This window comes from Crocodylus porosus, unplaced genomic scaffold (genome assembly GCF_001723895.1).
Source record: "Crocodylus porosus isolate Cpor-Errol unplaced genomic scaffold, CroPor_comp1, whole genome shotgun sequence".
Classification (NCBI taxonomy): Eukaryota; Metazoa; Chordata; order Crocodylia; family Crocodylidae; genus Crocodylus; species Crocodylus porosus.
This window is the reverse complement of record NW_017728886.1, coordinates 131,955,563-131,964,360: the sequence shown is the minus strand read 5'-3', so window position 1 is coordinate 131,964,360 and position 8,798 is coordinate 131,955,563. Positions and strand designations below refer to the sequence as shown.

The following is an 8,798-nucleotide window of genomic DNA, read 5'->3' as shown; positions in this document are numbered from 1 at the left end:
AAAGGTCTCCTCTTTTTTCTGGAGACTGTTTCTCCTCTCCTCTTTATTTCTATTGGTCTGGAGCACCAGTAGGGAAGAGTGCATATTAATATGGAATATAAGATTAAAAAATATTTCCTATTTGCTCACTCAGTGTGAATTTCTTTTCTTCTAAGCAGATGTAAAGAAATAAGTTTTTCTGGATCTTCATTAAAGTTCAGTCCTTTTCTGCTTTTAGACTTGAGCTGTAATTAAAATCACCAGGGTGATTCAGGATATGTGGATCAAGTTATTTGAATTCAACCCCCACCTAAATCCACATGCCTCTGAATTTAGTACTCTGGATTTGTACTTTTTCTATATCTGAATGGCATAATATGCTAATAAAAATCATATGAGTAAAGCTGATAAGCAGATTTCTGCTACAGTTATTAGTCACTTTGAAGTAAAAAGGTAAGGAAAGTGATAGATCCAAAACCTGTAAATGGTAACGGTTCCTATAACTTACCAAGTTTTATAACCTGTCCTGCAAATTCCACCCTTGCAGATACTGGCTTTGCTGAAGGTAATGTCAGGGTAAATGGATTCTACTCTGGTTGTATTCCAAGTGGAGAAAGATGTGATGTTTCTCAGAACTACTGAAATGGTTAATATGAATACTGAAAATAGATTTTCCACTTCAAGTATTTATTAATCTATCTTTGTATTTTATGAAACCTATATATCTCTAACAAAATTACAACACTTTCCGCAAACGTTTTCATATATTTCTGAATAGAGGTAGATACAGCAATACTGGAATAGGACACCACCAAAAGAAATTGCATTGCACAGGCTGCTTTTTCCAGTTGTATCCTGAAATGTTTGTATATGCACATGATCAGGTATATTTGATAGAATTGTTTTAATGGCTTTAATGTTAATTTAAAAGATTTTTGTTGCTGTGAAACTGAGTGTTGTATAACTTGTGGAATGATGAAGGTTCTTGATTAAAAGGGGGTGTTTTTTTGCTTGTTGGTATCCGTTGAGTGAAGTACACTCTCTGGAGTATAATGATTGATATGATAGGAATTAATTTCATTGGGTATGCTTTCATTTTGCATTGTGCTCTTTTAGTTGTGCCTGTAGTGACAATACAGGCAGTAGGGGTTTTTCCACCCTATGCTCTCTACTTGTTAACACGCTTCTGGTTTTATCTCTACATCTTCAGTGTTGCAGGAAGTGTCTAGTGGAAGATCAATAACCTGTGCTCTCTGTGATCATTTCTGGAACTACTTTTTGCTACCATATACTGTTACACTAGGGCAAGAGCAACACATCTCCTTATCTAATGCCCCCTTGTTTTTGCTCTGTCAGAGTATTATCTTGCTCTCTCTGTCCCCAGTTCTGGCAAGTGTCCTTATTTGGAGCAGTATTAAACATGTACTTGTATCCCATTCAACATATAAGTACCTTTCTGAATTGGAGCCCACCTTTCTCTATTTTTACCCTTCCTCCCTTCCTAGTTTTACAATCCTCTGTACTACCCATTTCCTTTCCCTGTGCAGGCTTTCTGTACACCATTTGACCTCAGCGTGCTGTTACCGGGTGCGTGCTCCATTATCCCTGAGAAGCCATGAGGAGACAGAGGAATTCTTGGTTCCTCTCTCTCCAGAGGACTGGACTGGGTCAAGTCAGAGGCATAGCAAGTATAAGTTCTGCACACATATACTGAGGGCAATTGTTAAGATCCTCCCTGGATATGATTCCAGAGAATTATAATAATAAATATCTGTTAGTTCAACCCAGGTATGTCCAGAGTGTTGTCGTTGAACTCACAATGTATTTTTTGGTGATGAGGATGCGATACTTTGCTGAAAAGACACCTCTAGATTGTGAGGATAACGTTCTGAGACCAGTCTGTATTTTGTGATTGGAGGGAAGTTTTTTTTTTCTTTTTGTTGTCTTTTCTCTTTATTAAGGCTGATGTTAGTTAAAATGGCTATATCAGGGTATATAGAAGAATTTGAGGTGAACCAGACATCTTCTTGGGACTCGTATGCTGAAAAGCTATCCTATTACCTGGAAGCCAACAAAGTGGAAAACACAAAATGGAAGTGTGCAAGCCTCCTGACAGTCTGTGGTGCCAAAGCATTTGCCATTGTTCATTCCCTCACAGCTCATGCCTTACCAAACACTAAGTCTTATGCTGAACTAATTGCCCTGCTAAAGGCACATTTTTCCTCCCAAAGCCATCTGTTACCCTGCAGAGATTTCATTTTTTTTAAATGGGACCAAAAGGCCAATGAAGGCATAGCAGATTATTTGGCTGAGCTCTGTCAGCTTGTAGAATTTTGTTAGTTTGGGGATCTCCTGAATGGGGTGCTTAGTGACCATCTTATCTATGGGGTTCAAAGATGAAGCAATCCAACGTTACTGGTTTCTGAACTACATTTGACCTTGGCTACTGCACAAGAAAAAGCCTTGGCAGCTGAAGCAGCATCCCATAATGTAAGAGAAATTCACCAAGTGTTCTCCAGCAATGTCCACTTACTCCAAAAACATCAAGAATCGGATCATACCCAGTAAATTCAGCGTATTATGCCCTCACCAACAGCACCACGTAAAATCCACAGACATGTTTGAGTTGTTGTGGCCACCCTAGATGAAAGGACTGAAGGTTTAGGAATGCAGAGTGTCATACCTGCAATAAGAAGGGCCACATAGGAGGGTTTGCCACTCAAAGGCCAGTTCCAGGAGACAAAAAGACTGTGGCAAATGTATTCCCTCCTAAACCACTCATAGCTTAGAGTCCTCCTCAGAACATGAGGTACAAAAATTATATTTGATTCAAAATGTTGGTGTTGTTGAAACTCAAGGTTCTGAGATGATTGCAACTGTAGTAATAAATGGGAAGAAGTGCAAAATGGAAGTGGACTCAGGTTCAGGAGTATTTCTCATAGATGGAAAACACATTCTTCCAATTGTTTTGGCACCTTCTTCCCAAGTTATTGAAACCCGAGTGTTGTCTGTGTGACTACAATGGACAGATTGTGGAAACTTTGGGTAGCTGCAGTGTAGATGTCCAGTATGGATGTGTTAGACAGTGTCTACACCTCATTGTCACTAAGGGTTCTCACAAAAGTTTTCTGGGGAGAAATTCATTCTCGCCATAGGGAATCAGTATTTAAAGCGTACACAGTCTCTTCACAGAAAGTCTGAAAAGGCTTGCAAGGGAGTTTCCCCAGGTATTCACTGAGGAATTAGAAACTTACTGTGATCCACCTGTGACATTCCAAATGGATCCTGTGATAGCCCCTATCTTTTTGAAGGCTTGGAATGTACCTTTTGCACTGCGGCTGAAAATTGATGCAGAATTAGATTGGCTTATCGCACAAGGGGTCCTTGAGCCAATTGTACATACAAACTGGGCCACACCAATTGTTCCTGTTTTAAAACCTAACGGCAGTGTTTGCATCTGTGGGGATTGCAAGAACACTGTTAATAAAGCACTTACGTAGGACCTGCACCCAGTGCCTGCCATTAACCATGTGTTCTTGCAGGAGGGAAAGTTTTTGCCAAATTTGACCTTGCTCAAACCTATCAGCAATTGATAGTGAATGACAAGGCTGCTGAGGCCCAAATAATTCATGCTGGGGAGCATTCTATGTCAAGTGCCTCCAGTTTGGAATTTCTGTGGCATCAGGAATTTTCTAGCGGTTTGTGAAGAAAATGCTAGCAGGAACTTCCAGAGTCGTTCCATACTTTGCTGATGTGTTGACCAGGGGGCCATCTAGAGAGAAACTCACTGGGAGACTCAGAGAAGTTTTACAGAGATTCAATAAAGCAGGTATCAGAGTAAAAAGAGAGAAATGTCAACTGGGAGTTTCCAGTATCAACTTTCTGGGATATCAAATTGATGCTTCTGGCATTCACCCAGTTGAAGACAAGCTAAAAGCAATATATGATGCTCCTATACCAAAATGCAGACACGATCTTCAAGCATTTTTAGGACTTCTCATTTTTTATCACATCTTCTTGAAAGAAAAAAAACACCATAGCAGAGCCCCTTCATTGCTTACTGGATAAAGGAACTCAGTGGAAGTGGCTTTTGCCAGCACAATGAGCCTTCCAGGGAATCAAGGAGTTGCTGACATCAGACTCTGTCCTTGTTCATTGCGATGAGCAGAACCCACTGTCCATTACTTGATGCCTTGCCATTTGGGGTTGGTGCTGTCCTCAGTCACACATTACCTGATGGCACGTTGCTTTTTACTCGAGAACAATGACTTCAACCGAGAGGAATTATGCAGATTGATAAAGAAGCTTTGGCAATCATTGCAGGAGTTAAAAAATTTCACAATTATGTTTATGGCTGCAAATTCAAAATCCAAAAGGACCACAAACCCCTTCTTGGAATTTCTACTATGGACAAACCGATCTTTTCTATTTTGTCTCCATGCGTGCAATGCTGGAGCATCATGCTAAACAGATATGACTATACAGTCATGTAAAAACCAGGGAAATTAGTCGCAAATGCTGATGCATTGAGCCACCTACCACTACAAATACCTGATTGTACTACTCCTGTACCAGTGGAAGTCCTCATGCTGGAATCCATGCCAGAAGCTCCCCTGCAGGCTAATCAGATAGCTAAGATGACTGCAAAAGACCCTATCCTTGCCCATGTCCTCAACTGGGTGTGGAGGGGTTGGCCTACAGACAAATTGGCTGAGGAATTCAGGCCATTTTTATCACATCAGCATGAGCTGTCTACCCACAATGATTACCTCTTGTGGAGAAATCGTGTCATAATTCCAGAAGCAGGAAGCCAAATCATACTGATAACACTGCATGCAGCACACTCAGGCATTGTGAGGATGAAAGCGCTGGCTAGAAGTTATGTATGGTGGCCAGGTATAGACAATGACATAGAAAGGCTTATGAGGGAGTGCAGCATTTGTCAAGCAGCCCATCATAATCCACTGAAGGCACCAGTATTCCCTTGGGAAATGACAAAGGAACCCTAGTCACATATCCACATTGATTTTGCTGGCCCTTTTCAAGGTAAGAACTTCTTAATTGCTGTTGATTCATACTGAAAATGGCTTGAAGTGATTACTGTCTTAACTCTTACATCAACTGCTACTATAACAGCTCTCTGTCAGCTGTTTGCAAACCATGGGGTGCCCAACAGTATCATTTCTGATAATGGCAGTGCATTCACTTCAGCAGAGTTACAAGATTTTGCCAGCCGCAACCACATCAGAATTGTTACCACTGGACCTCGAAGGCCACAGACCAATGGGCAAGCTGAGAGAATGGTGCAGACTACAAAAGATGCATTGAAAAGGATTGTTGTAGGAGTCTGGCCTCCCAGACTGACCAGATTTCCATTTGCTCAACATGTAATTCCTTGCCCTACAACAGGGTCCAGCCCATCTGAGCTTCTTATGAGTCATTGCCTCAAGACATGCTTTGACTGTGTTAACCCAGTCCTTGTGAGAGACATGCAATTTAGGAAAGAACAGGAGTTGGACTCTGCATTGGCATCTGGTACCTTACGCCTTTTCATTCCACAAGAGACCGTGTTTCCTCGGAATTATGGGACAGTGGATTCAATCTAAAATTGTAAGTGCTACAGGACCCATATCATATACAGTCCAGCCTGATGACAGGCAAGTTTAGAGACATCATGTGGACCAGCTGCATGGGCATTCTCCTACTGATAATCCTAGACCTGAACAATTTCCAAGCGCCAATCTACCACTGACAGACATGGATTCACCGGGGAAGTCCCTACCTGTTTCCACCAATGCAAATCCTTTGCCATTTCCATCAGAGGGAAGCATCACTGTTGAGTCTCCAGATAAGCTGACAAGGCCATCATCTGCTGAACCCCTCACTGAGTCTGGTTCTATGGGAAGACCACAACAGAAGTAGAGTCCTCCCAAATGGTTGGCTGACTATTCTGTCAAAGGGTGTTGTGTCTTATTATGTTTTCCTTGTATTGTCCCTTTAAGGTCAAAGCCCTCATGGTCAGTAGTGCAGGGTTCATTTTGCTTTTTGGAAGTTTTGCAGCACTGGGGACTCCACATTCTCTGCCATGAGAAGCTAAGTGTCCTCTCCCCCCACACAGGACTGGAGTGGGTCAAGTCAGAGGCAGAGCAAATGTAAGTTCTGCATACATATACTGAGGGCAATTGTTAAGATGCACCATGGATATGATTCCAGAGAATTATAATAATAAATATCAGTTAGTTCAACCCAGGATTATCCAGAGTGTTGTTGCTGATCTCACAACATATTATACATGTAGCTCCAAAGCACAAAAAACACCATGGGGGCTACGGATTCCTTCACTGTGCAGCAAACAGGCACCAGCCAGAGCCACAGGTGTGAGGGGAAAAGTCTTGGAAAAAACCCCAAAACTGTTTGAAGTAAAAGGGAAGGGGGGAGAAGTAAAGAGAAGTAAAGAAAAAAGGAGTGAAAAAAGAATAAAAAATAAAGGACCAAAATCTTGCATGTGTTTCACTGAATTGGGATTGTTGTGTGGGTGTGAGGGGGCAGTTGGGTTAGTACTGACACCAGGGAAGAGCTGAGACCCAGCAGATCTGAAATCCTGCATGCCATGCTGAGGAAGTACTTGGGTTAACACTTATGCTGGGACAGAGCTGAGAACTGGTGGGTTCACTGCACGCATCCTATATCCCGGCAGGCTTTCTGCATGCCACACCAGGGCAGAGCTGAGATGTACTTTGCAGCCTTGGTGGTTTCCATTACTCGGCTCATTCTCTTTACAGAGATAGGTATCAGGATTGCTATTGGTGTTTGCATGGTGGTGCTAGAGCAAGCAGCAAACTGGTGAGCTGTACCTCAGTTCTCAGGGTGGTCAGATTATGCTGGGGTCTCATCCCCTGGGGATGGAAGGTGGTGTTAGAATGGGGCCAACACCACCTCCCTGGGCAGTAGAGTACAGGCACTCTGAAAGTTTCTCTCAGAGAAAAAGTATGGAAAGGGCTGAGAATGGTGCATTCTGGGATGCTTAAGGAAATAAAATAGAGTAGGGGTCAGCAGCGTTTTTGGGCAGAGTGCCAAAAACACCTGCAACCTCAATTTGTAACCTTTTTGGTGTGCCAGGGACAGATGGTGGGCTAGCCACAAGGGGCCTCATGCTTGTTGTGGCGGTGCAGCTCCTTTCCTACCATCCGCCCTGAGGCATGTGTACCAAGCAAAATGGCATATGCCATTCTCTGGCACCTGGAATAGAGTGTTTTTTTTCCCCAGAGCAGACTAACAATACTTTGAATACTTAAGTAAAATAGATCAAAGATGACCTCTACCTGAAGTGGAATAACTTTAAAATGCTTAAAGAGTACTGTTGTCCTGAATAGCAGTGTGTGCATACTTTCCTATTGCTCAATAGGTTATTTCAATCTAGTTGAGATAACCAGTCTTTCGATTCAGTACAATGTTCACTCCACCAAAGTATACCCTAGAGTTTATTAGTATCTGAACTCATTGTCTGCTACTGCTGGAAACAGTGCATGCATTTTTAACTCTTTTTAGCTGTCTTATGAAGCATGACAATTAGTGGCAAAATGGGAACATTTCCCAACTTAAAATGCATTTGATTACCTGATCCAGCTCTAGCAATCATAATTTTTTAAGTCTGTTAATGCCAAACAGTTTCACGAGGAAGAAATTGATTATTTTACACAGCAAGACTATTCAGATGTTAATTTGTCCAGTAACAAATGTGAAAATGAAGAAAAAACCCATGAAGATCTCTGTTTCTCTGTTTCCTCAAAACAACTCAGTCCTTGAATTCTACATTTAGTGGAGAAGTTTCTTCTGAAAATGTTCTGTGCTTTAGTATAGGATAGATGTAATATAAGCCACAGACAACTATAAGAGTAGCAATATACCAAAAAACCTCTAAAGATATTTTTTCGCTTGCTTGCAAAATGTGTAAACAAAGTAGATGACTTAAGTTATTTGTTTCAGTATTGCAAAATGAATCAATGGTAGGACTGTTTTATTGGTGGCTATCTTTTGGCAGGGAAGCACATTGAAGAGAGCCAAGATTATTAATTTAAAAATATCAAAAACATCTTAAGTAACTTTTGCCTGAGCTGAAGGGTGTGTGTTTAATATTGAAGTAACACTTTCCAATGTATGTTTATATCATATAGGTTTCAAGGATGGTAATATTTTTACAAACAGCATAAAAAAGAGGAGGGTGTGGTAGATGATAACTTTGATTAATGCACTGAATAGGATTTAGGATTCTGTTCTGTCTTTGCTGCATACTTTCCTTGTGATGCCTTACTCCCATTTTACTGATAAAATATGAGGCATAATTTGCTTTCCTGAGAAGGTATTGCAAGAATAGATTCATTAGGGCATGTAAGGTTTTGCAGCCCCATGGTGACAGACACAGAGGTAACTAGGAAGATCAATAGAAAAGCAGAAGCATGATTATTTTTCTACCTGTAGGCTGATTCCCAATGCCCCATATTAACCCTGCACTTATCAACTCTCCATTTACTGCTATTAGTTCATCTACTGTTTTTTTCCTGTTTCTCTGCAGAATTAGAGTTCTTTGCACAGTCCTTTGATTCATCCTTCCTACATACTTTTTACTGTTCAGAGAATGCTGGTAGATGCGAAGAAGCATGCCAAACTATCAGTTGTGGTGCAAATGGAGCCTAATTAAAGATGGTAAATCCTGACTGAGTCAGGAAAGGGTAGCAAAGTATGCAATGGGAACTTTGATAGAGGCCTTTTTGGTCTATGAAAATCAGTGTCTGTGGAATACCATTTTTTGCCACGCCATA

The 8,798-nt window shown here is 41.2% G+C and overlaps 1 pseudogene; it reads left to right on the top strand.

Annotated features, from left to right (window-relative positions):
• The first annotated feature begins 2,783 nt into the window (after positions 1–2,783).
• LOC109324529 lies at positions 2,784–5,155 on the top strand (annotated as a pseudogene).
• The last annotated feature ends 3,643 nt before the right edge of the window (positions 5,156–8,798 follow it).